The sequence below is a fragment of the Heterocephalus glaber genome, unplaced genomic scaffold (genome assembly GCF_053883595.1).
Source record: "Heterocephalus glaber isolate CG9 unplaced genomic scaffold, H.glaber_assembly_v1.0 deba00001863, whole genome shotgun sequence".
Taxonomy (NCBI): Eukaryota; Metazoa; Chordata; class Mammalia; order Rodentia; family Bathyergidae; genus Heterocephalus; species Heterocephalus glaber.
This window is the reverse complement of record NW_028258503.1, coordinates 926681-953077: the sequence shown is the minus strand read 5'-3', so window position 1 is coordinate 953077 and position 26397 is coordinate 926681. Positions and strand designations below refer to the sequence as shown.

Below are 26397 nucleotides of genomic sequence, written 5' to 3'. Positions count from 1 at the left end.
CCTTAAATGGACGATTTAAGCAGAAATAATAAGTTGTGTCTTTACAAGGTGACTAAACAAAATTGTGGCTCTCTGGCAGCTCCTACTGGTTGTTATATGGTAGAAATGGTCCATTGCTGGTCATTGGTTTTAGCTGAGAACCTATACTGGTATTCCACCTCCAAGAATAACTCATCTGCCATTAAATTCTAGTACAGAATTTGACAGCCTGGTGTGTCTCAAATTAATTTATACTGAAGGGCTCTTGTGTATTTTACAAATTTATTTTACAATTTACCAAAGTACTATTTGGTGTATAGCACCTCCTATAGTGAGTTGATGTAAGTGCTGATTTGACTGTTTATGTGTTAAGAGTGACTGTAAGCAGACTGGTGCTGAAAATATCATTCTAATAAATTATGTGCATTAAATACTTTCTAAAATCCCACTGTCTTTATTTGACAGTCATGCTACCCAAAATTTATTATGTATGTGATTATGTGAACATAATAAAAGAACAAAAGCCATGCATAGTTTGATATTTCTTTCAATAGCCAAATTTTGGCTGTTTGTAAATTAATGTGAGGAAAATTTGGGGGAAAATGGCTACATTCCCACCTGTTCAGATCTTTTTGCTTTTATCTAATGCAAAAATTGATCTCTTGTTTCCATCTTCCAAAATGTTTGATGGTGAATCAGAGAGAACAGGTCATAATGATTTTCATAATGCATCTGCAGCTTCCAAATTTTGTGTTATAGTTACCTCTAGCATATTGAAAATATAATTAAAATTAGAAACCGCTCCTTGGCAGTGATACTACAGAATTCAGTATTATGTATTTAACAAAAGTTGTTTTTATATACAGTGGAGTGCTACTCTGCCATAAAGAAGGTTAAACTGGAGACATTTCTAGGTAAATGGATACACCTTGAGACCATAGTCTTAAGTGAAATAAATTGGACACACATGTTTAAATATTGCATTGTTTCTCTGGTGTGAAAAACCCAAAAGCTAAATAAGGACCAAAATATATAATAGATATTGAGAAATAAGAAAATGTTCAATATGTATAAATACCGAATAATTTCTCTAGTGTGAGAAACTGAAAGTGTAAACAAGGACTAAAAGGTATAATAGATAATGTGAAATAGGAAGAAAATGGGCAAAGGGGAAGTGGTAGGGGTAGGGGAAAGGAAAGAAGGGAATGGAATTAATATGAGAAAAAGAAAAAATGGAAACAAAGTCTTTGTAAATAGGGAGGGATGGAGGGGTTGAAGGGAGGGCAGGGGAAGGGGGAAAAATAAGAACCAAGAGAGATTATGTAAAGGTGCAAATTTCCAGTGATGAATGTCATTATATTGTACACCTAAAATGTACCAACAAAATAAAATTTAAAAAAAGAAGAAAATGTTCAAATAGGAAGGAGAACAAGGGGGAGGGGAGGGGAAAAAAAGAACAAAAGGATAAAATGTAAACAAAGCTTTTGTAAATAAGGAGGGGGAGAAGGGTTGAAGAGGTGGTTTTATTTTTTGGTTTTGATTTTTACTATAACCATGCTGTTTTTAATCATTGTAGCTTTGTAGTATAGCTTGAAGTCTGGGATTATGACCCCCTCCCCATGCCTTGCCATTGTTGCCCAGAATTGCTTTTGCTATTCTAGTTCTCTTCTAGTTCTATATGACTTTTAGAATTGTTTTCTCTAGTTCTGTAAGGAATGCTATTGGTATTTTGATTGGGATTGCATTAAGTCTGTATAACAGTTTAGGAAGTATTGTCATTTTTACTATATTGGTTTTGCCTATCCAGAAACGGGGATATATTTCCATTTTCTGATATCCTCTTCAATTTTTTTTCAGGATACTATAATTTTCATTGTAGAGGTCTTTGATTCTTTGGTGAGGTTAATTCCTAAGTATTTCTTTTTTTATGCTACTGTGAAAGATGTTTCTCTAATTTCTCTCTTGGTATGTTATTTGTATACAGGAATGCTATTGATGTTTGAATGTTGACATTGTATCCCGCTATGCTACTGAATTTAGTTATTAATTCTAGAAGTCTTTTGGTGAAGTTTTTGGGGCCTTCTATGTAGAGTATCATGTCATCAGCAAATAATGATAATTTAATTTCTTCCTTTCCTATCCTTATTCCTTTTATTTCTTTCTCTTGTCTAATTGCTCTGGCTAATGTTTCCAGAACTATATTGAATGGGGGGGGATAGTGGGCATCCTTGTCTTGCTCTTGCTTTTACGATAAAAACTTCCAGCTTTTCTCTTATTTAGTATAATGTTGGCTGTTGGTTTGTCATACATGGCTGTTATCAGATTGAGATAAGGCCATCTATTCCAAGTTTCTTCAGGGTTTTTTTAAAATCATGAATGGATATTTGATTTTGTCAAATGCTTTTTCTGTATCTATTGAGATGATCATGTGGCTTTTGCCTTTGTTTCTTTTAATGTGGTGTATTATATTTATTGATTTGTATATGTTGAGCCATTACTGTATTCCTGGAATGAATCCTACTTGGTCTTGGTGTATAGTCTTTTTGATGGTTTGGTGCATTCTCTTTGCCATTATCTTATTGAGGATTTTTACATCTACGTTCATTAAAGACATTGGCCTATAGTTCTCTTTTTTGGTTGGGTCCTTTTCTGGCTTTGATATCAGGGTAATGCTTGCTTCCAGGAATGACTTTGGGAGCACCACTTCCTTTTCGAGTTCATTAAAGAGTTTGAGGAGTATTGACATTAGATCTCTAAAGTTCTTGTAGAATTCAGCAGTTAATCCATTGGCACCTGAGCATTTCTTAGTTGATAGATTTTTTATTACATCTTAAATTTCATTGATCGATATTCAGGATTTTTATATGTTCTTGATACAGTTTTGGTAATTCATATATATTTATGAATCTATCCATTTCTTCTGAACTTTGTATTTTATTAGATACAGTTTCTCAAAGTAGTTACTGATGATCTTCTGTATTTCTGCAGAATCCATTGTGATTTCACCCTTTTCATTTTTTTAGAAGACAGGTTCTTGCTATGTAGCTCAGAGTCTGGACTTGAACTCACTATGTATCCCAGGCTGGCCTCAAACTTGCAGCAATCCTCCTGCCTCAGCCTCCCTAGTGCTGGGATTACAGGAATGTGCCACCATGCCCTGCTGCCCTTTTCATTTCTGATTTGAGTCTTTTCTTTCCTTTTTTTTGATAAGGTTGGATAAGGGTTTGTCTATTGTGTTTAATCTTTCAAAGAACTAACTCTTCAATTCATTGATTCTTTGTATTGTTTTCTTAGTCTTAACTGAATTAATTTCTCCTCTGATCTTTATAATTTCTTTCTTCATACTAGCTTTGTGTTTGGATTGTTCTTGTTTTTCTAGAACCTTGAGGTGCCTTGTTATATTATCTATTTGAGTTCATTCCATTTTTCTGATGTGAGAATTCACCGCTGTCAGTTTCTGTCTTAGGACTGCTTTCATTATGCCCCATAGGTTTTGGTATATCATACTGTCATCATTTGATTGTGGGAACTATCTAATTTCTTTTAATTTCCTCTGGGACCCATTGATTATTCAATAGGGTATTATTTAATTTCCATGTGTTTATGTAGTTTCTGTTGTGTCTTTTTCCATTGATTTCTTGTTTCATTGCACTATGATCTGCTAATATGCAGGGGATAATTTAGATTCTTTTACATTTTAATTAAGCATGCTCTATACTCTAGTATATGGTCTATTTTGGAGAAAGTCTCATGTGCTGTAGAAAAGAATATATTCTGTTGTTGGGTGGAACACTCTATAGGTATCTATTAAATCCATTTTTTCAAAGTTTTGGTTCAACTCTGATATTTCTTTGTTGACTGGTTGATCTGTCTATTTGTAACAGTGGAGTAATGAGGTGCCCCATTACAACTGTATTGATGCTTGACTTATTTTCATGTCCATTAGTGTTTGTTTTACAAAGTTTGGTGCACTAATATTTGGTATATTTTGGTAATATATTTATGATCGTTATCTCTTCCTTGAATTATTCCCTTAACCAGTATGTAGTGACCTTCTTTGTCTCTTCTGATTAGTCTTGGCTTGAAGTGCACCTTGTCTGCAATTAGAATAGCTATACCTGCTTTTTTTCCAGGTTCCTGTTGCATGGTATATTATTTTCCATACTGGTTTTCAGTCTATGAATTTCTTTTTGGGTTAAATGTGTTTCTTGTATGCAGAATATTGTGAGATCTTGTTTCTTGATCTATTCTGGTAATCTCTGTCTTTTCATTGGTGAGGTGAAATCATTCACATTGATAGTTATAACTGATGGTTATTATCCATGTCATTATATTATTTTCCTGCTGTTGGTTCCCTTTCTTTCTCTTCTAGGTAATTGCTTACCTTGCTTGGTGAAGTCATTCTACTGGGATTTTTGGCATTGTTATCTTCATTGTCTCTTTCTAGGACATCCTTGAGAATTTTTTGAAGTGCTGGTTTGGTGGTCCTCAATGTCTTTAGGTGCTCTTTATCATGGAAATATCTTATTTCTCCATCAATTTTGAAAGATAATTTTTCAGGACACATCAATCTGAGTTAGAAGTTGTTTTCTTTTAGGGCTTGCAATACTTCACTCCAAGCTCTCCTTGACTTTATTGTTTGTGTTGAGAAATTTGTTGTGATTCTGATGAGTTTTCCTTTATAGGTGATTAGTTTCTTTTCTCTGACAGCTTTTAAAAATTTGATCTCGTGTTGAATTTCTGGAATCTTGACTATTATATGCCTTGGTGTAGTTCTTTTCTGGTCATGGCTATTTGGGGTTCTGTAGGCCTCACTTATCTGTATATCAAATTCTTTTTCCTTACTTGGACAATTTTCTGCTATTACTTTCGTAAACAGTTTTTTTTAATGCCCTTAGTGCTATCTTCTAATTTAAAAAAAAAAAAAAGCTCTGGCAAGTTTTATTAATGAAAAATTTTGCATGGTTTATTTTTCACCGGTCTGTTCTGGCATGCTTCTAATGATATCAGAATCACCTGGATCAATGATGGCCAGTGTGCATACTCTGTAGTATTTTCCACATGCTGTGCCCAGTTCGATATTATTGCCACTGTAGTGATGGACACCAGTTTTGGCCAACATGGCATAGTACTCTATTTCAGATTTCCTCAAAGCTGGGCAGTTGTTGGCGAGGATGACCAATTTCGCTTTCCCCTGTCTGATCATCTTCAGTGTCTGCTTGTACCCCAGCACGTACTTTCCACTTTTCATAACAAGTTGGAGTCTAGAGCTGATGGACTCCAGAGATTTTTTTCATCTTCTTTGCGGCCACTATCTTCCTGCTGTAGGTGTGGGATGGCCCCCAACCAAAAGCAGCCGCCAGGATGGCCAGGAAGTGAGAAAGGCCTATCTTCTAAATTTTTATTGATGCCAGTTAATCTTAGTCTTCGTTGCATCATCTAGCAGCTGCTGGATGGATTTTTCATGGTCCCTTGCTATTTTTAAGGTATATCTCATTAGTTGATTACCAGCCACAGCCCTGTCTTCTAAGTTTGATATTCTGTCCTCACATTGGTTGATTCTGTTGCATATGCTTTCAATAGAGTTTTGAATCTCCTGAATTTCTGTTTGAGACTGTTTTATGGACTCAAGTTCTTTTCTATGTTGGCCATTCATGGTTTGCATGTCTTTCTTTAGCTCCTCTATTTTTTTTAATCTGTATCTTCTTTGGACTCACTAATAATTTGTTTTTATTCGGGTCATAATGTCTTTAATTATCTCTGGAGTTATCTCTACCCTGAATTCACCAAGCATTTTATTTGTACTTTGTTACCCCGACTGCTACCATTTCAGATATTTTGGTTGTGTGGCTTTTGATTTCTTCCCCTTCAGTTCCCTCTGGATTTGCTTTGGAGGAGTGTGGGGCTTTGGGGCGCATTTTGCTTCCATGTTTTCTCATTTTCTATTTATTTGTTTTCTGTGTTGCGGCTTGCAAGTTGCTTATAGTGGGTAGCTTTATTGCTAGTATTCAAACCTCTTTAGGTAATGACTACTTTTCAGAGATGTCCTCTATGCATAGCTAGCTATTGGCCTTTGGGACTGTCCTAGAATCCTACTACTTCTATTTATTAGGGAGGGAAGGTTGGAATGTGTTTGGCCCATACCCAGTTCTTTGGCAATGAACTGTATTATTGGTTATGACCCCTGGACAATCTAGATATTGGCATATAGAGAAGACCGATTGATAGCAACAACTATGTCACCTTGTTTAAAGTAGTAAAGTTAGCAACAATAATAGTATCAAATACAGTGTGAATATTAACAAACTATAATAACTAACATTGTACCATCTTTAACCATAGGAACACTATCTATAGTTATAGTACAAACTCTAAGACTAACGAGATACAGTGGTCTCTCAGTTCATGAGTTTAATTTATTACACAATTCTGGAAAAGATGACCACATTCATGTTCTTGTGGGAAAGATGGCCGTGGTCATGTTCATCACCCAATGCAGAGTTTTCAAAGAACAAAATTTTGCCAAACACTTCTGTTTATGAATCAATTCTTTGCAAATGAGAGCATTCATGAACCAAGGTACCACTATATTTATATACAGTAAATATCTACTCAATAGATCCATTTTACCTCCATTCACAATAGAACAGTGGGGCCGGGGATTTAGCTTAGTGGTTTTGCCCCCTGCTGTGCAAGCGCAAGGACCCGAGTTTGATCCCCAGTACCAAAAAAAAAAGGGGGTGGGGGAGAAGCACAATAGAACAGTGTTCAACCATAGTAAGATACGGTTAACAATCTATAGATTCATAGGAATAAGTGGTTATGATGTAAAGATAAGGTGTGGGCATGGAAATATGAAGAAAGTAAAATAGACTTTGAAAAAAATTAAGCAATGGAAGATGAGAAGGTAATATAATTGATATAAATTGTCCTATTAAGAAGTAAAAGAAAATTAATAATATTAGATAACAGAGAAAACCAACAAAGAAAAGGTTACACAATAAGGAATGGAGATTAAACTAGAGAAATAAAAGAAAGAATAAGGAAACTAATTGAAAGAGAGATAGCAAGAAAAGGAGAGACAGAGACAGAGAGAGACTATTCAAATGAATAAAACAAGTAATCTAAAACAAAAGGGAACAAGAAAATGGGTGCTAGAACTCCAAACTCCACCAACAAAAATAAAAAAACAATAAATAGCAATAGAGGAGAATAAAAAACAAATTGGGTAGGAGAGGGGGCTAGATATGGTACAGAAGAAGTCAAAGCAACTTTATGGGGAGCATAGTGGGTTGATACAAGAGAAGGTAGTAGTGACTGAGAGAGAAGAATATGGCAAATTCTAAATGAAGAGTTAATATACTGTTAATTTTCTTTTTGAAAAAGAATTAAGCAATAGAATTACTGTGAGATCTTGTGAAGAAACTAGATAGGGAGATTAGGAGAGGGAGAGAACCTAGACACTAATTACATCAAAAAAAGAGAAGAAAAATAAACAAAAATAATACGACCAAAAAATCCTAAACACAACAAAACAAACACACAAAAAACACTTGTATATTCTCTCTCTTGCCTGAGTCTGGAGTGAGGAAGGGGTCCCATCTGCAGTATGTGCTGGAGCAGAGAGCACAGGAATGCTACTTTCCCCAGTGTTTGGCAGCAGAGGTGATATATGTGTGAGGCCAGTGAATACTAAGTGTGTCCCAGGAGTCTGGTCTCTGCACCACTAGATTGGCCCTTAGACATGCTTCTGCAGTACCCAAGGTGGCTACTCCCTGACAGAGAGGCTGAATTGCCACAGAAGTGCTGCTTTCCCCTTTTATTTTATTGTCCATTTGTTTGACTTGATATGTGTATCAACTTTCCTTATTAATTTTCTATTCTAGCGTGAAAACTCCTCTCCCACTTTCCGAATACCTTACTTCTCAGTGGATCTTAACTGAGCTTCTCTGAAGCGACTTCTCTTCTAGTCAGCCATGTTGGATCTCGGCCTATTTGTTTTCTTTACAAATTGTAGAATCAGATTGCCTATATTTCCAAAAACATCTTACTTGGATTTTGATAGCATTTTATTACATTTACAAGTCAATTTGTGGAGCATTGATATCTTTACTATGCATAATATTGTATTTATGAACATAGTATGTCCATTTATTTAGTCTTTGATTTCATAAGCATTTCATGGTGTTCAGCATATAGGTCTTATACATGTTTTAGTAGAGTTGCACCAAATTATTTCACTGTTTGGAATTTTTATAAATAATATTTAAAAATTTTTAATGGAAACAAAGTCTTTGCAAATAGGGAAGGGTGGAGGGGGTGAAGGGAGGGCAGGGGAAGGGGAAAAAAATAAGAACCAAGATACATCATGTAAAGGTACAAGATCCCAATGATGAATGTAAATGTATTTTATACCTAAAATGTACCAATAAACTTAATGGGAAAAATAATATTTAACATTTTTTAACTTCTAATTTACATCTATAGTATATAGAAATATAATTTTGTATTGATCTTTTATCCTTTGACTTTGCTAAACACAACTATACTATTCTATGTATTTTTAAAAATTAATTTTACATATCATTGAATGCAACTTCCTTCACACACACACACACACACACACACACACACACACACACTCCTTCCAGAATCAAATGGCTTCATTGGTGGATTATACCAAACATTCAAGGAAGAAATAAGGTTTGTTTCCTATAGAAATTCTTCCTTACATGGCTGCTCAACTGGTCTATTTTTTCATGAGTGGGACTTTTGTTGTTGTTGTTTCAATTCTATTTATAATGGGTCCCCGGGTATCCCTTGAACTTCCTTCTGGGTATGCCAAGAGTGCAAAGCCCTGGCCACTCTTTACCTCTGTTATTTTTCAGGGTAATCTTTGCAGTGAGCAACCTAGAGAAATGAGATAATAGCTTTACCTTTGGAAAAACGTAGTGGTTCACTATAAAAGTGGTGAATACTCCGACCTCATTGTTTCTCTCCTATAATGGAACCATAACATGTGTAAGTATCTATCTAAAAGTCTCATGCTTTCTGCTAGCATCCATGAAACAATATCATAATAGCCAATCTCATTACCATGTAGAGATGGTAAAATCCCAGATCTTCAAAGTCTTGACAGTTTGGGGAATGAGTATGGTTGTGGGATGCATTAGCTGATATGAGAAGACTCCTCAGGATGTAATAAAGAATTCATTCTCTCCAGTATTGGGCAGACCAGGGTAGGAATATGACTCTTTCTCTTCTGTAGCTACTAATGAGACCAAGGTTTGAAAAAAGGCATGCCACAGGTGCTTTGGTTGTTGTTCATTCTCACCTGGGTGGGAGGATGGAGGGATAATATAATAATGAGGCAGCAGTACCTGAGGTTACAGCCAAAGAAGCAAAGTACAGTATGACTGCTGAGTCAAAGAATCCACAGTGCTATAATATTGACAACAATAAGAATACAGAGCTTTGAGTAGAGCTAAATATTAGTCCATTTTTTTGAGCCTGAGCAGGTGTCCATTTGAAGCCTAAAGGAGATACAGTGATACCTCAGTTATTGAATGGCTCCAAGCTCAAACTTTCCACTACTCATACAGCAAAGTTCCAAAAATATCTGCTTGTTTTTCATAACTTTGCTCAAGGGTTAAACCAAAAATCCAACTGGAAAAGGCCTGTATGCCTGAGAGTGAGTCACAGGTTGTGTCTCACCAGGAACACAAAGAAGTGATGCTTCAGTCTAAGCACTGCTCTCGCCCAGACAGCACATAATGCTTGTATTAGTGCATTCAAACATTCCTCATTGTGCACTTTTGTTGCACTTTATTTGCATAAAATATTGTAACCATGGCTCCAAAGATAGTTAGGGATACCAGCAGAAAAGTTAAGAGGAAAACTGAAAACCACAATAGAGTTAAAGGAAGAAATCATTGTGAAATTTATAAAAAGTGTTAGAAAAATGAATTTATCAGTGTAATTTTTGGACCTCAAAACCAATTATTTGGTTTTCTATTATTTCTTTGGGGAAAAATATGTTCAGTTCTTTAACTTTTCAGTGTTTAAACACCAATTTGGAATGAATGAAGTTCGACAACTGAAGTTTTACCGTATAAAGCTTGTGTGCAGAACCTCTTTCTCTGTATCTCCTGGTTATTCTCTTCCACTATACCTCAACTTCATGTGCTTCGAGAAAAAACTGAATATGCTGGGAAATTTTGGAGACAGAGGGGACTGAAATCTTCATACGTCTGTTAGACGTAAGCACTCAAGTCACTGTCTTACTTGCTCCCACGGGGGTGACCAGAATATTGAGGATTGCAGGAAAAGCTGCAGCAGAATGTGTGGGTGCAACAAGGGTCCCTGGGTCTGAGAATTTTCTGGTCTCTAGAAGGTACATGGGGGTAAGGATCCAAAGAAGAAAAGAAAAAAAAACCCAGAAGCTCAGAATTATAAAAAGTATGGACAACATTCTGCAGTGTACATTATATGTAAAAACAAAAGATTATAGACAAGCTAGGTTACTCATTTTCACAAATTGTAGCATAGTACTAGAAATCCTATCCAGTGTGGAAAAGGAGAAGGGATAGCATGCTAACTGATTGCCAAGATAGAAGCAAAAGTATATTCAATAATGGCATAATCATCTGTGTGTAGGATCCTAACGAATCTGCTTAACAAGCTATTTGAACTAATAGGTCTTATGATATAATTTTAATATATAAATATTGATTGTATTTATATGAACTAAGCAATGAACAATTGGGAATTTAAATTTTAAAATGTCATTCACAGAAGCATACAAAAACATTAAACAAGAATGGAAAAATTCAATATATGTGCAAGACCTTACACCTAGAAGCACAAAACTCTCTGGAGAAAAATAAAGAAGGTAACGTATTGGAATGATCTATATTTTGTATGGCATAGTGAATATAGTTAATAATAATGTATTATTTACTTGAAATTTGGTAAGAAAGCAAATTTTGTGTCCTAACCACACCCACTATGCATACACACATACTAATGGGTGGTGATAAATACGTTAATTGTCATGTGATAATCATTACACAATGTATATGTATATCAAATCATTATACACCTTCCATGTATACAATTTTTATTTGTCAGTATACCTTAATAAAATTGGAAAAAAGTAGGACCAATAAAGTGGAATCTCATGTTGAGGTTTATAGGAAGATTTTGCTTTTGTGTAAACTATCACTTCTTTGAAACTTAGTTTCCTGTAGTTGATCTAGGCCACTTTGGTCCAGTAAATTCAGTTATTGAAAAGAAGAGGTAGATGTTGAGCAGGGAAAGCAATGCCAAACTAGAATCTTCCAGGTACCTTGTAAGTGTCCATCACCATACCTGTGACAGATTTATATTTTTCAAAGATGGATACAAAACCATCTTTCATCTTCCATCTTTTGAAATACAAGCTTGCCACTTGTCAATCAAAAGTGGAGTCTATTTCTCCATCTAATTATATCTGTACACTACTTGTAACTACTTTGATCAACAGAGCATGGTATAAATGGAACTATTTCAGTTCTGGGCACAGCACTTACCTGGCACAGAAACTTTTGATCCTTGTCTCTTAGAACACTCACTACTAGTGCATTCCCTGTTGAATTCGGCTTCCATGCTGTACAAGCCCAAACCATATGGTATGGCAACATGGAAGGACTCTAGTCCACAGTTCCATATGAGCTGCTAGTCAACATGTATATGGACCATCTTGGACATTTAGTCCTGTTGATCTCTTAAAGAAATCTAGCTTCAGAAACCACCTGACAAACTATGAGACCCCAAGTAAGAAGTAATGAGATGAATTTGATCACCCCCACAGAACCATGAGAAATAATAAATTTGAAGGCATTAAATATTGGAATGATTTTATATGTAACATTAGATAATCAACAGTATCTGATCATGATGGGGCCAGGGATTTAGCTCAGTGGTTCCACTGCCTTCCTCACAAGCACAAGGTCCCGAGTTCGATCCCTGGTACCAAAAAAAACCCCAGTAACTGATCATGAAGATTCTTCAAGAATAGCTGTTGCTTTGCTTCCACTTCCCAAACCTCACACAGGTTTATCTAACATGGAACCAACTGAATAAAGGGATTCTGGGCAATGTAATTTACAGCTCAACATTCTAAGTTGACAATATAACATTTTAGTAGATTTGGTTTGCCTCTATACCTTACTTTGACTATTGAAATGTGAGTGAATATAACTCATGTAAATATAATAAAGGCTTTTAACGTGCTGTGTGTTGGTCTGTTCTTGCATTTCTACTACTTGCCATGAGAACATTCTCTGGCTAATCTCTGATATGGTTGCAGAATGGTTAGATACATGGCACAGACCTGAATCTAACCCTAATTTTGAAGTCAGGCCTAGTCAAACCCAAGAGAGTTTAGAAAAATCACAAATAACCAATAGACCTGATAATAAGAAATAAATACTTCTTGTTTTAAGCCACTAAGATTTGGGGATTGTTATATAACTCTATTTTAGGAATAAGTAACTATTAATAGCTAGTGAAAAAATGGAAAGAATAAAACATTCATTCTGCCTTTCTTGATGAAAGTACTTGAGAGTAGCAAAATATTTGATGTGGAAAAGTTCTTTGCATAAGAATCCAAGTTTATAAACACAGAACAAATAGTAGTATAGCACCATTTTTCAGCTTATAATGAAATGACAGTTATAGGCAATGATCATAAAAAGTTCTAATTAGTTGAAAGAGTGATGGAAAATTTTGTAATAGATAGATCAGGGTGACCATACATGAACAAATTAATCAGTATTAGCATCACACTCCAAAAAGAGAGATAAGCAGACATTATGTACCTCCTGATGTGATGCAATAAGAAGCCAAACAGCACTTATTCTTGCTAAACTTTGAATCTGTAGCTAATAAACCTCTATACCTAACTATAAGAAATACAGAGTCAAAGGAACTGGTGAGTAGTGGTATTAATTAATAAGTTACAGAAGCCTGGAACAGGTTAAATGACACTACAAGAGAAGAACAATTAGCAAAATCCAGAGGATGGTGATTTCTTCTACAAACACATTGAAAGGGAGGAGAAGATAAGAAGATAAGATAAGATAATCTATAATTGAAAGAGAAAAAAGAGGACATATTAATTGACTAAAATATGTACCTAGTTGGATTTTGAGTCAAATAATCCAATTATAAAAAATATAGGACACAACCAGGGAAATTTGGACACTGAATGAATATTTGATGATATTATCAAATACTTGTTATCTTTAGATGTGATATCTTTAGATGTAGCTAAGAAATACTTAACTTTAAATATGATATTGTGGTTATGCTTTAAAATGAGTTCTTATCATGTATATAGATACCTGTTGAAATATTTATGGATGGAATAATCAAATAAATCTTGGTTTTGTTTCAAAATGAGGGGCAGTGAAGGGGAGTATATACTAGAAACAAGATTGGCAAAAAACCTAGGTTTGGGGCTGCAGCAACTAGGTGCATTGCTGGTAGTGGTTGATGAGACAGACAAGCCAGAGAGAGATTTTGATCAGGGTAGAGGGAATATCAGACTGGAAGTTCTGTTTTTCACACATTAGGCATGCCTACTAGACATAAAAGGGGCAATTACAAGAAGATAATTGGATATGAGAATTAGGTGCTCAGCAGAGAGGTCAGGTTGAAGATATAACTTTGCATATTGGCAGATTCTACACTTTACAATCTTTATGTGATCTCACCTATCCCTATGTCTTTTTTTGTACCAGGGATTGAACTGAGGACCTCATGCTTGCCAGGCAGGCACTGTGTCACTGAGCTAAATCCCCGGCCCTATCCCTATGTTTTGTTTTGGTTTTTTTCCTTTTAGGTTGTTTATGTCAGATATTTCGTCACAACAACAGAGAGCTAACACAAACACAGCTCAGACAGAGATTCAAGCTTGGACAGAGCTCAAGTCACACATGAAACACACATGGGGAGAAACAGCAGCCCCTTCACATCTCCTGAGCGTCCAGTCCTCATCAGTCCAGGGTGCTGCTGGCCATTTTGGAGTTGAGGATGGTTTTCTGGTTGGTCTGTTGACACTGTGGAAGGATTTTATAGCATCTCCTTCTTTTATTCCTCATAAATATGTTTCTCACAGTTAAAATCTGGTCCTTATTGGAATGAGCACAATAGGCTGAAAAATACACTTAAAAAAATCATTAGTCTTGGTAAAGTAGTGAGTTCCCAGGATGGAGTTTGTTTTTGTTACTTTTGGTTTTGGCTTTTTGAGACAGGGTCTCACTATGTAGGTCAGGGTGGCCTTAAACTTATGGAAATTCTCCTGTCTCAGCTTTGCTGGTGCTAGGATTCTAGGCGTGCGTCACCACACCTGGCTACAACCTAGTTCTTTGGTTGTTTGGACAAGGCCACTGTCTGAGAGTTGTAGATCTGGTGTTTGCTCAGGAGGTCGTGCTAATCTCTCTCTGAGGCAGACTCCGGGAGAGCAGGGTCGCTGAGTGGGTTTCCTCCTTGGAAAGTAGCTCTGGGGGTCCTGGTCCAGACGGGGCATCAAGGCTGCAACTGTCGCCAGGATTCTGCTTGCTGTTTTCAGAGTATTTTGTAATGACATTTTGTCAAAAATGTCACTCTCACTGGAGAGTGTGAAGGAGAAAACCAGAAGTGTGCCGTGATGTGGGTGGCCCCAAAACCCTTTCAGGTGTTGCGGAAGAGAACTCCCGAGTGAGAAGGTGTACTTGGTCTTCTTGTAGACATACCACAGCAAGGCAAAGCATCGCAGGACCATGAGCAAGATCACAAAGATGGAGGCTATGAGGATGAAGGCCACCAGCCAGGAGAGGTTCGTTTCGTCCTCGGCTGTCCGCTCACACACAGGCTCACTCCATTCCCCAGTTTTGCTCCAATCAGGAAGAAACTCTCAAACCTGAACGCAGTAAGTTGACCAAGGCTCCAGGTTCCGGACGATCTCAAAGTCGTACTGAACAGTGACCTCAAACTTTTCATTAGTGCCATTTTTCCAGAATTGCACATTATAAACCCATGAGTCATAACTCTTCCTCATGGTCCATGTGTAGAGTTCATTCTCAATTTGAGGGGCTAAGAAACTCATCTGTAAAGAATCAGCAAGTGCGGACTCACCGCTCGCACCCCCTTGGGCCGCCGCCGCCGCGCGCTCTCAGTTCCGCTTCCGACGTGCTCTCCGGAGAGCCAGTGGATGTGCGGCAGTAATATGTCTGCTCCGATGCCAGCCGTCGTGCCCGCCGCCCGGAAGGCCACCACCGTGGTTATTTTCCTTCTTGGATTGGGAGATACTGGGCATGGATGGCAGAAGCCTTTGCAGGTATCAGAAGTTCACATATCAAATACATCTGCCCACATGCGCCAGGTATGTCTGTAACATTAAATATGAACATGGCTATGCCTTCTTGGTTTGATATCATTGGGCTTTCACCAACTTCTCAGGAGGATGAACCTGGAATTGACCGGGCAGCAGAAAATGTGAAAGCTTTAACAGAGCAAGAGGTGAAGAATGGCATTCCTTCTAGCAGAATTATTTGGGGAGGATTTTCTCAGGGAGGAGCTTTATCTTTACACCCTGCTCTAACCACACAGCAGAAACTGGCGGGTGTCACTGCACTTAGTTGCTAGCTTCTACTTCGGGCTTCATTTCCACAGGGTCCTGTCAGCGGTGTTAACAAAGATACTTCTATTCTCCAGTGCCATGGAGATTGCGACCCTTTAGTTCCCCTAAGGTTTGGTTCTCTTACTGTTGAAAACTAAAATCGTTGGTAAATCCACCCAATGTAACCTTCAAAACCTATGAAGGCATGATGCATAGTTCATGTCAACAGGAAATGAAGGAACTCAAGCAATTCATTGATAAACGCCCACCTCCAATTGATTGACGACACTGAGAGCCTGTGTAGATGTACACCAGCAGCATTGTAATAGAGGATAAACTTTTTCCCGTGCCCAATCTTAAAACTTCTAACGTTTGCACTGTTAAAATGTTTTGCAAATACACATCAATGATATATAATAAATAACGTTTCCTTGTGGGAAATTTATGATCTTTTAAGTTTCTATACATGTATTTGTATAATGTGATCCAGAATATACCAGTATTAAAATAGGTGAGGCAGCTAGGTTCTTTTTCTCAAATATAATTCAGCAAAATAATAAAATACTGAAAGAAGATTTTTTTATTGCATCATTTGAAAATTACCAGTATGCTAATGATAATTTGTTCAAATAAAATGAACAGTTTAGGTATAAATGATTTATGCATGCTGTGACTTAGTCTATGGATTTATTCCAAAATTGCTTAGTCACCATTCAATGTCTGTGTTTTACTATATATGCTCATTATACATAATGATTGTAATACATAAGAATTAGAGTTGTTACATTATTCTTGATAATAGAGATAATGCTTTTGTCAGTAAAGAGTACCATTGCTCTCTTCATTTAATGGCCCCTTTATTTGGGGATCAATTTTTCTTTTCCTTGATGGTATTTCTTTTTAATATTTTCTTTTCTCAAGAAAAAATGTTTTCTTTCATCATTATCCTTCATAACAGACTAAATATATTGCCTCCCTGCCATATACATCTACTGTCAATAATTTAACATTCTGAATTACAGACATGTGGTATTTGCAATCTATATAACTTTAAAAGAAACCAAACATTACTTAAACTTCTTATATTATATATTTCAAATAATTAGACTTTAGTTCAAATATAGACTTATTTAGTTATTTAGAATTCAGATAATAAAATCTTATTTTTCTGTAAGCAGTTGAATGAATAATTAGATCATATTCTGGTATGTACAGAATTTTTTTATTTTTGGTACCAGGGATTGAATTTGAGTTCTTGTGCTTGTGCAGCAGGCAGTGAAACCACTGAGCTAAATCCCCAGCCCATGTACAGAAATTTTAAGACTGATTTTAAAAGCTAATTTCTTACTGAGTCTCTTGGCCACATTACTTTTCTGTACATATGTTTGAAACCAACTACTGTAGAAAACAATCCATTAGAAAAAATTGCTTTATTTTTATCTGCCAGTGGTTTTATTTGAAATTTTCACATCCAATTATTTTTAAAAATTAGTCTTTTGTGCAAACACAAAAACAAATCATTTGATTTTAAGCAGTCAAAATTTAAAGATTAATAGTAAAAAATTATTTGAAAACAAATTTTGGGGTAATAAAGATTAATCAAAACCCTATAAATATGGAAGAGTTACCATACAGTTTAAAATGTAGCAAAAATACATGCTTAATATTTCTGAACTATGTTAATTTTCTGCTGTATTTCAACTTACCAAAACAATGGTAAGAATGCATCTTTATGGTGCTAATTGATTACGGAAATGATCTGGGAATGAACTACATAGGATGTTTATAATGAAGACATATGTTTATCTGGATTTAAAAATTTTAAACAATCATTTACTACGTCATTCTGCTTTACCTTGAAGAACTGTAGACTTATTTCAGTTATACAAATCAGTAAGATCTTATTTATAGCAAGAAATATTCCATTGAAATATTGTGCTATAATGTGGGACAATGTAAATGTTTTTCATGGTTTCTATCAATGTGAAATAAAATATAATTCTGACTTGAAAAAAAAAAGAATCAGCAAGTGCTTCTACATGTACTACAGGGAGGTCCAGTAAAGGCTATGGTACTGAGCTGTGAAAGTCAGGTTCCCTTTGGGAAAAGCAGGTGAGTACCATTGTAGAATGTTCCTGAAATTAACTGAATTCATTCTGACATTTTGAGGAGGTGGCACTATCCCCAATGCCGATGCCAGCGGGCATCCACCCAGCCAGCACGCGAGGATCAGTGCCATCTATCCCTATCCTTTTAATGCTTCCTAGATTGGTAGATATTGTTTTGTTTCCTACAGTTCCTACCATTCTTATAGGGAGTGTCAGTTTCTTCAGCTATCTTCGATGATCAGTTAACAATACTCAAATTTTTAGATTTGTTTTTGGTATTGGGGATTTAACTGAGGGACTTTGCACTGAGCTACATTCCCAGCCCTTTTTTAATATTTTATTTTGTGACAGGATCTCACTAAGTCACTAAGTCACACTGGGCTGGAACTTGTGATGCTCCTGCCTCAGCCTCCCAAAGTGCTAGGATTCCAGGTTTACACCACCATGTCCAGCTAATACTCAACTTTTGATGGGATTACATTTTGATAAATCCACTGTAAGGTGAAAATATTGTAAGTTGAAAATGAACCTTCCCCTCTGAACATCATAGCTTAGCATAGCCTACCTTTAACATTGCAAAACACATTACCCTACAGTTGGGCAAAATCTTCTAACACAAAGCCTATTATATAATACAGTATTGGATATCTCATGAAAAGACACCCATGAGGATTTCATAGATATGATAAGGTGTGAAAACACAATATTCAAACACTGATGGCAAACAGTACACTGCAGATATTTTAGCTTTGTGGTCACATGGCTGACTGGGAGCTGCAGCTGGTTGTAGACACCCAATATCTGAAGAGAGCATTTTGCTGCCTATCACTAACCTAGGAAAAGACCAAAATTCTAAATTTAAAGTGTGGTTTCTACTGAATGCATGTTTTTCACATTATTGCAAAGCTGATAATTTGTAAGTCAAACCACTGTAATTCAATGAACATCTGTATTAAAATTAAAATGTACATCACCAATGACCAAGAAATTCTATTTCCCTGTATCAAGCCTAGAGTAATATTTGCACATGGATAAAAACAGAAATGTAAAATCAATAGCTTTTTATATACACAAATAATGAACTAGCTGATAAAGAACTCAGGATTTCATTCACAATTGTTTTTTAAAAAATCACCTAAGGATCAGTCTAAATCAGGAAGTAAAATACTTCTACAATGAAAATTTTAGAACATTAAGGAAAGAAATTAAGACACCAGAAGATGAAAGTCCTTCCATGTTCAAGAATCAGTAGTATCAAAACTGTTAAAATGGCCACACTACTGAAAATGATTTATAAATTCAATGAAATCCCATTTGAAATACCAATAACATTCTTTTCTTCTGTGTTTTTAAAATTAATTTTATTGGTACATTTTAGGTATACAATATAATGACATTCATCATTGGAAATTTGCACGCTTACATAATCTCTCTTGGTTCTTATTTTTTCCCCATTCCTCTGCCCTCCCTTCAACCCCTCCATCCCTCCCTACTTACAAAGACTTTGTTTCCATTTTTTCATTTTCTTATATTAATTCCATTCCCTTCTTTCCTTTCCCCTACCCCTCCCACTTCCCCTTTCACTTTGCCCCTTTTCTTCCTATTTCACATTATCTATTATAACTTTTAGACCTTACTTATACTTTCAGTTTCTCACACCAGAGAAACTGTTCGGTATTTACACATGTATGTCCTATTTATTTCACTTAAGAGTATCACCTAAATGTGCACTCATTTACCTATAAATGGCTCTAATTTCTCATTTTTTATGGCTGAGTAGTACTCCATTTTATTAAAAGAAAACACATTTTCTTTATCCAGCCTCCACTTGATGGGCAATTGGGCTGCTTCCAAGTTTTAGCTATTAAAAACTGTGCTTCTATGAACATGAGTGCATGTATATCACTGTGGTATGATTCTTTTAATTCTTCAGGAAGATAACCAGTAGAGGAATAGCTGGGTCAAATGAGATCTCTAATCCCAGTTCTTTCAGGTAGCTCCATACTGATTTCCACAGTGGTCACCCCAGTCTACACTGCCACCAACAATGGAGCAGGGTTCCTTTTTCCACACAAACCCAACAACATTTGTTATTGGTTGACTTCGTGATAGCAGCCATTCTTTCCTGGGTGAGGTAGAATCTTGGCATTGTTTTCATTTGCATCTCTCAAATGACCAGTGATGTTGAACATTTTTTCATATGTTTATTTGCTATTTCTACTTTGTCTGAGAAATCTCTGTTCATTTTTATATGCCCATTTTTGGATTGAGTCTTTAAATTTGGGAGGTCTGATTTTTAAAAAATTCTTTATAGATACTAGATAGTAGACCTTTATCTGAGGAACAGCAGGTGAAGATTTTTTCCCACATTGTGGGTTGTCCCTGCACCCTACTGGTGGTTTCTCTTGCTGTGCAGAAGCTTTTTAATAAGAAGAGATCCCACTTGTTGATTGTTTGTGCTAGTTCCCGGGCAACTGAGATTTTATTCATAAAATGTTTTCCTACACCAATGTCTTCAAGAGTTCTGCCTAACCTCTGTTCCAGCCAGTTCAGCGTTTCTGTTTTAATATTTAGATCTTTAACCCATTTCGATTTTAGTTTAGTGCATGGTGAGAGATATAGATCTAGTTTTAATCTTAGGCAAGTTGAAACCCAATTTTTCCAGCACCATTTATTAAAGAGGCTGTCTTTCTTCCAGTGATGGTGTTTGGCTCCTTTGTCAGAGATGAGGTAGCTGAGTGTGTCTGGAGTTGTTTCTTCATCCTCTAATCTGTTCCACTGGTCCTCACATCTGTTTCTTTGCCAGTACCATGCTGTTTTTATCACAGTAGCTTTGTAGTATAGTTTCACATTGGGGGTTGTGATACCCCCTGCCATGTCTCTGTTACCTAAAATTGCTTTTGCTATTCTGGGTCTCTTCTTGTTCCAAATGAATTTTTAGATTGTTTTCTCAAGGTCCATGAAGTGTGCTGCTGGGATTTCAATTGGGATTGCACTGAATCTATATAGCAATTTTGGGAGTATATCCATTTTCACTATGGCGATCCTTCCTACCCAGGAGCAGGAGATGTCTTCCCATTTTCTGATATCCCCTTCAATGTCTTTTTTCAATGTGCTATAGTTTTCAGAGAAGAGGTCTTTGATTTCTTTTGTTAGGTTGATCCCTAGGTATTTCATTTTTTGGATGCTATTGTGAAAGGAATTATTTGCCCTATTTCTGTCTCAGTGAGTCTATTGTTGGTGTAGAGGAAAGCTATTGATTTTTGTGTGTTGACTTTGTATCCAGAAAATCTAATATATTTGGTTATTAAGTCTAGAAGACTTTTGGTGGAGTTATTGGGCTCTTCTATATAGGGTATCATGTCATCTGCAAATAATGACAATTTGACTTCTTCGTTTCCTATCTTTATTTCTTTCATTTCTTTCTCTTGTCTAATTGCTGTGGCTAATGTTTCCAAAACTATATTGAACAGGAGTGGTGATAGTGGACATCCTTGTCTTGTTCCTGATTTTAGTTTGAAGGATTTCAGTTTTTGACCATTTAGTGTGATACTGGCTTTTGGTTTTTCATAGATGGCTTTTATCAGGTTGAGGTAGAGACCATTTATTCCAATTTTTTGTAGGGTTTTTATCATAAATGCATGTTGGATTTTGTCAAATCCTTTTTCTGCACCTATGGAGATAATCATATGATTTTTGTGCTTGGCTTTATTGATATAGTGTATTACATTGATTGATTTGTGTATGTTAAACCATCCCTGCATCCCTGGGATGAATCTCACTTGGTCAGGATGTATGATTTTCTTGATGATCTTCTGCATTCTATTTGCCAGTATCTTATTAAGGATTTTTGCATCTATGTTCATTAGTGCAATTGGCCTATAGTTCTCTTTTTCAGTTGGGTCTTTCTCTGCTTTGGGGATCAAGGTGATGCTTGCTTCCAGGAATGAATTTGGGAGTATTGCTTCCCTTTCAATTTCATTGAAGTGTTTAAACAGTAGTGGCAGTCATGACTTGGGCTTTACTTAGTTGGTAAGTTTTTAATTATGTTTTCAATTTCATTGGTTAATATTGGGTTGTTTAGTATTTTTAGGTCTTCTTCGTTCAACTTTTGTAATTCATATGTATCTAGGAATCTGTCCATTTCTTCTGTGTTTTCCATCTTATTGGCATATAATTTTTGGAAGTAACTATTGATGATCCTCTGTATTTCTGCTGGGTCTGTTGTAATTTCACCCTTTTCATTCCTAATTGCATGGATTTGGGCCTTTTCTTTCCTTTTCCTGCTAAAGTTGGCCAAGTGTTTGTCAATTTTTTTATTCTTTCAAAGAACCAACTCTTGGCTTCATTAATTTTTTGTATCGTTCTCTTAGTCTCCATTGCACTGATTTCTGCACTGATCTTTCTAATTTCCTCTCTTGTATGAGTTTTGAGTTTGTCCAGCTCTTCTTTTTCTAGAAGCTTGAGGTTTAGCATCAGGTTGTTTAATTGGGCTCACTCCATTTTCCTAATATGTGTATTCACTGCTATGAATTTCCCTTGTAAGACTGCCTTCATTGTGTCCCGGAGATTCCAATACATTTTATTGTCATTGTCATTTAATTGAAGGAACTGTCTGATTTCTTTAATTTCTTCTGTGATTCATTGGTTATTCAAAAGTGTGTTTTTCAATTTCCATATGTTTATGTAATTTTTGCAGTTTCTTTTGCTATTGATTTCCAATTTGATTGCACTATGGTCTGATAATATACAGGGGATAACTTCAATTCCTTTGCTCTTATTTAAACATGTTCTGTGTGTGAGTATGTGGCCTAATTTTGAGAATGACCCATGTGCAGCTGAAAAGAATGTGTATTCTGATTTTGTGGGGTGGAACACTTTGTAAACATCTGTTAAGTTCATTTGTTCAAGAATTCGATTGAGTTCTAGCATTTCATTCCTAATTTTTGTCTAGTTGTTCTATCTGTTTGTGACAGTGGGGTATTGAGGTCCATCACTACTATCGTATTAGTGAATATATGGCTTTTCATGTCCATTAATGTTTGTTTTATATAATTGGGCACACTAGTGTTTGGTGCACAAATATTTATGATTGTCATCTCTTCCTCTTGGATTGTTCCCTTTACATGGATGTAGTGTCCTCCTTTGTCTCTCTTAATCAGTGTTGGTTTTAAATCAACTTGATCTGCAAAGAGGATACTCCTACTTTATTTTGGGTTCCTGTCGCATGGAGTATTGTTTTCCACCCTTTAACTTTCAGTCTATGAGTTTCTTTTCAATTAAGTGTTTTTCTTATATGCAGCATATTCTTGGATTTTGCTTCTTGACCCATTCTGCCAGACTATTTATTTTGATTGGTGAATTGAGACCATTAACGTTGATGGTTATAACTGATACATATTGACCCATCATTATCATAACCTTTTCTTTTTGTTGGATTCTCCCCCTTTACATTTAATTTCTTGTCTCACACCCAATGGATTCATTCTGCTGTTCTTCCTGGGATTGTGATTCTCATTGTCTGTTCCTAGGATATTATCTAGAATTTTTTGGTGTGCTGGTTTGGTATTCATGAAGTTGCTCAGGTTCTTTTTGTCATGAAAGTATCTTATTTCTCCATCAATTTTGAAGGATAATTTTGCAGGGTACATCAATCTGGGTTGGAGGCTGTTTGCCTTTAGAGCTTGGAATATGTTATTCCAAGCTCTTCTTCCCTTGAGGGTTTGCACTGAGAACTCTGCTGTGATTCTGATGGGCTTTCCTTTGTATGTGATTTCTTTTCTCTAACTGCTTGTAGAACTTTGTTCTTCTGTTGGGTTTCTGGAATCTTAACAATTATATGCCTATGTATAGATTTTTTTTTCAAGGCTATTTGGAGTCCTATATGCCTCACTTATCTGTATGTCAAGTTCTTTTCCCCTGCTTGGGAAGTTTTCTGCCACTACTTCTGTGAATATTTTTTTATGTCATCTGCACTCTCTCCTGTTTCTTCTTTGACTCCAATCAGTCTTATGTTATTCTTCTTTGCGTCATCCAGCAGCTGTTGGATCGATTTCTCATGGTCCCTTATAATTGTGAAGCAATTTTTCTTTTTCTGGTCACTAATTGCAATCTTATCTTCTATATCTGAAATCCTCTCCTCACATTGGCTCACTCTGCTGTGTAGACTTTCAATGGATTTTTTAATCTCCTGGAAATCTGTTTGTATCTGTTTTTCTGGATTCCATTTGTTTCTTATGTTGGAATTCCATCATGTTCCTCAGCTCCTCTATTTTTTTAATCTGTGTCCTCTCTAGATTTATTAATCATGTCTTGCACTATGGGCACAATCTCTGCTGTTATCTGAGAAGATATTTCTGACTTCATTTTTTTCCAGATCCTCTTTTGTTTTCATTTCAGGGAGTCCAGGTGGTTGAGTATCAGAGTATTTCATCTCCTTTCCCTTTGGGTTTGTTAGGTTATCTGAAAGTCTGGTTTTGAGACTTGTTCAGGTGTCTTCTCATTTCTTTGGGGGGGGTGCTGTTGGCACCCGCGTGACTCACCTCCTCTGCACTGGGTGTGTTAGAACGGCGGCCCAGAAGCCCTACCTCTGGGCTTGGAGCAGTGGAAAGGCTGTCCAGAAGCCCCTGCCTCTGAGCTGGGAGTGGTGGAATGGTGGCGAGGAAGCCCCTTCCTCTGGGTTGGGAGCGATGGAACCTGTGTTGGCTCATTCTGCTGCTTAAACTTTCAATAGAGTTTTTAATCTCCTGGAAATCTGTTTGTATCTGTTTCATGGATTCCATTTGTTTCCTATGTTGAGATTCCACCATGTTCCTCAGCTCTTCTATTTTTTTCTGTGTCCTCTCTAGACTTATTAATCATGTCTTGCACTATGGACACAATCCCTGCTGTTATTTGAGAAAATATTTCTGATTTCAGTTTTTCAAGATCCTCTTTTATTGCCAGTTCAGGAAGTCCAGGTGGTTGAGTATAAGATTGTTCCACCTCGTTTCCCTTTGGGGTTGCTTTAGTTGATCTGGAAGCCTGGTTTTGAGACTTGTTTAAGTGTCTTCTTATTTCAATGGGGTGGAGCAATGTGTGTTGCTGGTGCCCATGCAGTTCACCTCCTCAGTGCTGGGGGTGATGGTTCGGCACCCTGGAAGATTCACCTCCTCTGCGCTGGGGGCAGCTCTGTTCCTCGATGCTGGGGGCAGTGGTACAGTGGCCTGGAGTGTTCACCTCCTCTGTGCTGGGGGTTAGATTAGGAAGTTTTCTTTACATCAAGGAAAACAACAGAATGAAAAGACAGCCTACAGAATGGGAGAAAATCTTTGCCAGCTATTCTTCTGGAAAAGGATTAATATCTAGAATATATTTAAAAAACTCAAAAACCTTAACACCAAAAAGGCAAATAGCGCAATAAATCAATGAGCAAATGAATTGAATAGATGCTTCTCAAAAGAAGTACAAATGGCCAATAAGTATGTATATGAAAAAAAAAAATGTGTAACATCCTTAGCCACTAGGGAAAATCAAATTAAAACTACATAGAGATTCTGTCTCACCCCAGTCAAAATGGCCTTCATCAACAATAGAAAAATAATAAATAAATGTTAGAGAGGATGTGAGGAAAAAGCCCTTCTGCACTACTCACATGAATGTAAATTAGTACAGCCCCTATGAAAATTAGTGGACATTTCTTTCTTAAAAAACTAAAAATAGAGCTATTGTTTGATCCAGCTATATCACTCATTTATATATACCCTAATGAATTAAAGTCAGCATACTATAAATATACCTGTATACCTGTGTTTATTGTTGCACAATTCACAATGGCCAAGATTTGGAACCACCATTGGTTCCCTTCAACAGATGAATGGACAAAGAAAATGTCTTGTATATACACAATAGAGTATTGCTCAGTTGTACAAAAGAATGAAATTTTGTAATTTGCTGGAAAATGGATGGAACTAGAAGTTCTTGTTAAGTGAAATAAGTCAGACTCAGAAAGACAAGTATCCTATTTTCTCTGTAATATGTAGAATCTAAAAAAGATGATGTGAAAATAGAAGGATACTGTTATTAGATTAAGAGGAACAGAAAAAGGAGAAGGGGAAGGGTGGTTAAGGGTGGATAATGGGGGGATGAATATGTTCAAAATATACTTATTAAAATCCAATATTTTGTAAAATTAATAGCTACTACTAATAAAAACTAAAACATTACAAAATAAAATATTTACTGAAAACAGATCTTGATATGTGCTTGAGGGCATATCAAGGGCTTCTATACATGGGATTTCTTTCAAATAGTTTATGATTATGTTAGAGAGATAATATTAACATGAACAAATTTAAAAAAGAATAGAATGCAAAAAAAGACATGTAAAAGGGTCCTCTCACAACCATGTTTCTCATAGCAAAAAAATTCAAACAATCCAAATGTCCTCCAGCATGGGAATGGTTATGAGACAGAGAAGAAGTGCTTTTTCTTTGCCAGCAGGACGGGGATGTGGCTTGGCTAGAGGCTGTCATACTCATCACCCTGGTTTCCCTTCATTGTGTTTACCCCAACCCAATGGCCTCACACCCTCCCTGTTTATTTAGAGACTACTCTCCTCCAGGCCACTCTAACATGAATGGAGCTCAACTGTTCAGCTCTCCCCACTTAAGATGCTGTTGCTGCCTC

The 26397-nt window shown here is 36.3% G+C and overlaps 3 pseudogenes; 1 reads left to right on the top strand and 2 right to left on the bottom strand.

The window, feature by feature from the left end:
* Positions 1-4918: 4918 nt before the first annotated feature.
* Positions 4919-11625, bottom strand: LOC110347560 (large ribosomal subunit protein eL30 pseudogene; annotated as a pseudogene).
* A 2816-nt stretch (positions 11626-14441) lies between these two features.
* LOC101702452 (interleukin-10 receptor subunit beta pseudogene) lies at positions 14442-15169 on the bottom strand (annotated as a pseudogene).
* On the top strand, positions 14905-25812 carry LOC147820540 (acyl-protein thioesterase 1 pseudogene; annotated as a pseudogene).
* Positions 25813-26397: the final 585 nt, after the last annotated feature.